Source organism: Fragaria vesca, linkage group LG1 (genome assembly GCF_000184155.1).
Source record: "Fragaria vesca subsp. vesca linkage group LG1, FraVesHawaii_1.0, whole genome shotgun sequence".
NCBI classification, from domain to species: domain Eukaryota; kingdom Viridiplantae; phylum Streptophyta; class Magnoliopsida; order Rosales; family Rosaceae; genus Fragaria; species Fragaria vesca.
Window position 1 is genome coordinate 12621095 of NC_020491.1, and position 7610 is coordinate 12628704.

The window sequence follows — 7610 nt, forward strand, 5'->3', positions numbered from 1 at the left end:
ACTGCCCCCCAGTAAACTTCTACTGGGGGTCAGTAAACAGCAATACATTATCTCCCTTTCTATTTCATGACAATTACACACTTAATATACCCTAATAAACAACTTTATTGCTCCCTGGTAAATCCAGTATAAGTTTACTGCCCCCCAGTAAACTTCTACTAGGGGTCAGTAAACAACAATACATTATCTCCCTTTCTATTTCATTACAATTACAGACTTAATATGTCCTAATAAACAACTTTATTGGCCCCTATTAAACCTAATATAAGTTTACTGCCCCCTAGTAAACTTCTACTGGGGGTCAGTAAACTACAATACATTATCTCTCTTTCTATTTCAAGACAATTACACACTTAATATGCCCTAATAAACAACTTTATTGCCACCTAGTAAACCCAGTATAAGTTTACTTCCCCCTAGTAAACTTCTACTGGAAGTAAACTTCTACTGGGGGTCAGTAAACTTGCAATTGAAGTTCCATTTTCATTGCCAATAGTTTTACTGGGTGTTAGTAACCATTCAAACTTACCCAATCAATTATCCTTGGTGTTCTATTGTCATCTTGCTGCTGTTCATCATTGCCGAAACTCGTTTCCTCCTCATCCATCCATGGACCTTCTATTATGAGTTCCTGTTTTTACATTTATACGACACAAATCAGATTAATTTAGTTTTTAAAAAAACAAAAAATACAATGCAATATTTTATTATTTTTTTTAAAAATGGCTATATAAATAAAATACCATTACCTCTAGCAATTCAGGTCTTCTCAAATACTCATTTTCTTTGATGATCTCTTGTATTGACCATCTTATAAATCTGGGAATCTCCTTCTCTTTCCCGATAATCCGCTTCTTTATTTTTGTTTTCTCAAGGAACCAGTATAGAACTAGAAGGAGACATCCGTTCAAAACTCTTGGCTCCCCCTTTACGTGCTTGTGAAGTCCTTGGTGCAAGAATTCTAATACCTTATGTGACCAGTTGTATTTGTCGATGCCTTCAAGGTCTTCACACTTGAGTATCAGTTTCCATTCAATGTGGTTCCCGCTTCTGCTGAAAAATAAAGCTGCCATAAGGTACATTATAACCAAAGAGGCTATCTTCCTTGGATCCCCCTTCTTCTTCTGAATCTTCCTAATCTCTTTCATTAATGTGTCATCAATAACCTTTCTGGTGATTGTTCTTCTTGTTTGCTTTCCAAAGACAGCAGAATTTGCCAAATTCTTCTTACTGCCATTGCAGTATTTTTGGTCTATTGTGATATCCACATCCAAGCCTTCTTTGGTTATTCCAAAAATTGAATGAACATCATGCTACGTAATTTTAATCTCTCTGTTCCCAAATATGTAAGTTTTTATTGTCACTGTTGTAGTGCCTCATTAGGATCTCAAAATCAGATTCAAGATTCTTCACTTGATCCTCCTCAACCTTGCTCAATCTGAATGCTTCAATTATTCCCCGAAAACAAGTGTTGTTTATCAACTCCCATAATTCTTCTGGGATGGTCTCCTTGTATCTATTCATTAACACACAAAATGATGTCAGTGAGCACTTTTGCTGCACGTGTTTGATCTTGGTCAAGTCACCTTCTCCTCATTTTTCCTTCTTCTTTCTTCCCTTTTCTTCCTCCTCCTCCTCCTCCCCTGAATCTGTCTCCGCTTGTTTTCTTTCTTTGCCTGTTGATCTTTTCTGAAAAAAATACTTTTTTATTTCCCCCTCTTCATCTTCAGTGTAATCATCATCTTCTTCTTCTACCAGTTCTGCTTCTTCTTCTTCTTCAGCAGCGGCACCCTTTTGGACCACTTTTCTCTTTTTCTTCGACTTTATCTTCTGTAAAACTTCTCCTATATTTTGTTCTGTCCTCATAGAAGCTACAAATTCTTGAACCGAATCCTCTTCGGTATCAGAAGTGAGAACTAAATGTCTTGAACTTCTTCCCATCCTGCATATAAGTAGTAAAAACTTGCATTTATAAACTGCATATGCAAAAAAAAAAATGTCTCCCAGTAAACTTCTACTGGGGGTCAGTAACAATACACTATGTCCATTTCATAATCATGCCAATTATACACAACAGATACCCATTCTTACCCTAATAAACAACTTTATTGAATCATAGTAAACCCAGTGGAAGTTTACTGACCCCTAGTACTGGGGGTCAGTAAACTTCAATACACTATGTCCCTTTCATAATCATGCTAATTATACACAACAGATACCCATTTTTACCCTAATAAACAACTTCATTGAACCATAGTAAACCCAGTGGAAGTTTACTGCCCCCCAGTAAATTTCTACTTGACAAGAGTAAACAATAATACAGTATCTCCCTTTCATTGTCATGCCAACTATACATAGTAAATCTTTGAAAGAAAATTTTAAACAAAATTAATCTCAATCTGTAACAGTTATGACCAGAGAAACCCTATAATTTTCATGTTTTCATATTCATGGCCTTTAATCCCTAGAATGAAACTTCAATATCATCAGAAAAGTCCAAAATAAGCCTAAATTCAATAAAATTCAAAATGTACCTGTTTTTATGGTTTTCCTGAGCGAGGTCGAGTGAGAGCGATTGAAGCAGATATCGACGCCGATATTCAACCAGAGAGTGACGCCGAACGTGAGCGATTGAAAGTGACAGCGACGCCGAGATTGAACCACAGATCAACTTCGATCGACTGAGATTAGGGCAGAGAGCGATTTCCTGCTCAACTTGGATTTATCTGCATGCGGAGAGCGACGGAGTCGACAGATATTTAACGAGAGAGCGACGTGGCTTGATTGATGGAATCACGGAGATCGTGAAGAACCCTAAAACCAGAGATCGTTATCGAGTGTCAGAGAGAGATAGAGAGACTGGCAGAGGTGAGAGTTCGGTTGATCGTGGAGAGTGAGAGTCTGGGAGAACGTGGTAATTTTTTTTTACATGAGAGAGAACGTGTAATTAATTAATATCACAAGGGTATAATATTAATTGTTAGAGGTGTTAAAACATTAATCTTACTCAAAAGTTTTTTCATTTAAATGGGCTTTACAATTCTTGTTTTTAGTAAATGTTTATTTTCCTAACAAAGTATGTGTGTATATATATATATATGTATATTTCTCTTGCTTTATTTTATTCACGATTTTTTGAATATATATTTTTGTTTCTTGTTATTATATATAGTGTACAACATGGACAAGAGCTGGATGCAATTAGGGAGGGGGTCCCCAGTTTATATGAGAGGCATTTTTGATTTTCTTGAGTTCATGCGTCTACATAGTCCTCCAGACAAAGTTATTCACATATGTCCGTGCAACAAATGTCTCAATCGGACATCAGTAACATATGAAGACATGTATTCTCACTTGGCACTAAACGGTATTTGTCCTAGTTATACCACATGGACATGGCACGGCGAAAATCAAGTTCAAATGCCTACACTTGCAGAAATTCAAGCACAACATAATCAGCAGGCAAGATCTTCCAATGCTAGTTACGGAGACCCTGCTATGATGAACCTCTTAAACGATGTCTTCCCGTTCGCCGTCTCAAGATATCAGCAAAATTTTGTTTATGACAACGCCCCTGACATCTTCCCAAATGTCTCCCACGTTGACTACAGCAGTGATTATGATAATTACAACAGGCTTGTACGGGAAGTACAAACCCCATTGTATCCTGGTAGTGAGCATACTGTGTTGGGTATCGCCATGGAGCAAATGCAGATAAAAAACAAGCAGGGAAAGACTAAGACATGTTTTGATGCGGATATTGCACATATGAAGAAAGTGCTTCCCAAATGTAACAGTTGTCCGGAAAATTTCGACTAGGTAACAAGGATGTTGGCTGGCCTCGGTCTTGATCACCAAAAGATAGACACTTGCGTCAATAACTGCTTCTTGTATTACAAAGACAACAAGGATGAAGTTGAGTGCCCACACTGCTACGAGCCAAGGTATGAAGCTTCCACTTCATCTAAGCAGAAAAAGCCCATTCCTAGGAAGGTTCTTCGTTATTTCCCGTTGGGTCCTCGTTTGCAACGTCTGTACATGTCTTCCCATACGGCCAAACATATGAGTTGGCACCAGGCAAGGCACCAGGAGGGAGGTAGGAGGATAGATCCAGATAATCTCACACACCCCGCAGACGGGAGGCTTGGAAGCACTTTGACCGTTCTTTTCCCGAATTTGCTGGAGACTGTCGAAATGTCAGACTCGGACTTGCAACAGACGGATTCAATCCTACTGGAAACATGAATTTGTCTTACAACATTTGGCCTGTGATAGTATTTCCGTACAATCTACCTCCCAACATGTGTATGAGGAAAGAGTACAATTTCCTTACGCTTATGGTTCCAGGGCCGTGTTCTCCAGGAAAGTGCTTGGATGTGTACATGAGACCATTAATTGACGAGTTGCAGGAGTTATGGGAAAATGGACTCCCTACTTTTGACAGGCATGGTCAAACTTCATTCATGATGAAAGCAGCTGTTATTTGGACCATCAGTGATTTTCCAGCTTACGGGATGTTGTCTGGCCAACAAACTAAGGGTTACAAGGCTTGCCCGGTATGCATAGATGACGTCAATTCTAGTTGGCACACTGACAAAATTTGGTTTTTAGGATCTCGTAGACATCTTCCTGAGGATCACGAGTGGCGGTGGGATGCTGATGCATTTGATGGGACTGAGGAGCATAATCCGAAACCCCCAGGGAGGTCTGGTGAGTGGATTTTGGAGAGGCTTAACCAGCACTGGTTCGGATATTTGAGCACGAGTAAAGAAGTAACTGACTTGAATCCTCCCACGCCTGATGAGTTTAAGTATTGGACGCACAAAAGTGTATTCTTTGAATTGCCTTACTGGTCGACCTTGAAAATCAGACACAACTTGGACGTCATGCACATAGAAAAGAATGTTTGTGACAACGTTCTTGGAACAATTCTGAATCTCAAACATAAGAACAAAGACACCCCCAAAGCCCATGTTGATCTTAAGATGATGGGTATACGCCCCCAGCTATAGCTAGTAGAGAGCAAAAAAACAAAAAAAGCCATAATGCCGAAAGCAGGCTACACAGTTCATCCTCAAAAGAAGGCAGAAGTGTTTCAGTGGTTTGGAAACGTTAAGTATCCTCAAGGGTATGCAGGGAATATCGCTCGATGTATTAAGATGGGGGAAAATAAGATTAGTGGGTTGAAGACTCATGACTGTCATGTTTTGCTGCAACGTCTTCTTCCCGTGGTCATTAGACCGTATTTGCAGAGTGATGTGGTTGACACGTTAGTGGCTTTGTCAAAGTTCTTTCAGAGGATATGCGCTAAAGAGCTTAAAAATTCTGATGTTCGGTCATTGCAAGAAGACATTGTGTACATCATGTCCAAGCTGGAGAGGATCTTTCCCCCCACTTTCTTTGACATCATGATTCACCTCATGATCCACCTTCCCGAACAAGTGTTGCTTACTGGTCCGGTACAGTATACCTGGTGCTATCTAAATGAGAGGTATGCACTCATATTTATTCTAATTAATTATCCTTTCAAATTAAGATAAATGGTATTTTAAATATTTGTTATAAGAATTGCATATATATTTGTTTTGCAGGCAAATGGGGGATTTCAAGAAGAAGAACAAAAACAAACGTTTCCCTGAAGGGTCGATCACGGCGGCATACATTCAGGCTGAGTGAGTAACTTACTGCAACGCATATCTCAATGATGAAGACACAGTGGGGGAATCATCTGGAGCGGGTAGTAGCCGGCAATTCAATCTATCAGTTGTTTCTAATGATGTTGAACCGTACGGCAGGTTAAGTAATTCTGAAAGATTAAGTAATGATGAGATCAAAGAGGCTCATTGGTGTGTCCTTCAACATTGCGAAGAAGCCGAGCGATACTTCAAGTCCCATTTGGAAAGGCAGTATGGTAACGAAGTCATACACAAGAGAGATTTTCCTGATTACTTCCCTATTTGGGTACCTTTTTATCGATCTCTATATATGATGTTACATAAATTAAATATATGTTGCTTTTTGATGTTACATAATGTAACAACGTTGCTCTTAAAATTGTTACAGATGATGCAAATTCAACAGGAGTTTCCTGCTTCTTACGACCCGGAGTTGCACTTATTGGCTGGAAGACCCCAAAGCCACAGAGTTCGTGCTGGATGTTTTGTGAACGGTGTTAAGTTTGTGACGTCAGAATGAGATGAAGGCCATGTCACCCAAAACAATGGAGTGATGGTTGAGGGTCTGGGTTTCAACTACTACGGGGTTCTTGTCAGTGTCATCGAACTAATCTACGGCAACCGTATGCCAGTCGTGTTGTTCAAGTGCAAATGGTTTAATACTGACCCAACTAGACGGAGGAGTACAATTCTGGATCGTGGCTTGTTATCAGTGGACTCAAACAATGTATGGTATGAGAATGAGCCGTTTATTCTTGCCACCATGGCGAAACAAGTGTTTTATCTTGATGATCCGCTATGGGTGAGGGTTGGAAAGTGGTGCAGGTGATGTCACATAGGAATATTTGGAGTGCAGCTACACTGGGAGGGGAGGATGATGAGAGTCGGCCTAGTGAACCAATAACAACTGATCAACCGAATAAACCATATCAAGAGGATTCTCCACATGTAGTCCTTGATACTGAAGATATTCGTGTCAACAACCAACACGTTCCGGTTATCATAGGTTACCTTCCAGTTACACCATCTGAACTAAACTCGCTATAACCTCGCATCCCCAATCATGATGACGACGGCTTCATAGATGACGAATACATAGAGGATGATGAGTATTCTGACCAAACTGAGGAGGATGATGATTCAGACGACTCGGATTATCATGAGTACGATTAGTATATATTACGATTATTGTACGTCGTATGATTAATATATAATATATATGATTATTCGGACGACTCTGATTATCATATGTATTTTTTTGGGAACAAATATTAATTTATTTTTATAATTATTTATTTTCGACGGTTTTCTTCATTTTATTTTTATTTCGGTTTTTGTTGTTCTCAACCCAAATCCACCAGACTCCGCTGCCACCAAAACCACCGCACGCCGCCACCACCAAAACCAAAGCTCACCCCACATACCATCGATCACCAACAAAATAACACCGATTACCGCCATCAAAATCCCAAATATGACCCGACCCAAATCGGAATTTAATTCAACCCAAACCTCCACCATCGTTGTCGTCGACTAACCACTATCAACACCCACCGCAAGTACCACAAACACCAACAACAACGAATACAACACCACCACCACCAACAACAACAACAAATTTATCAACAAACAACTCCAGATCTGAACGTAAAATCCTTAGAACCAGTCCTAAAAAGATCCACAAATTATATAGCTTTCTGGCAACTCGAATGAGCAAATAGAAGAAGATATGAATCAATCGAGAGAGGCGGAAATGGGGGAGAGGAGGAGGTGGTGAGTCGGGGAGTGGAGGAACCAGATCGATCTAAGGAGTCGGAAGAGGGAGGAGAGGGAGAGGAGGAGAAGAGGGAGAGGAAAGAGAGAGGGATCAGAGTGGGTTTGTTTCGGTGGGGAAGAGAAAGAAACAGTTATTGTGAAGTTCTTGGTGAGAGAAAG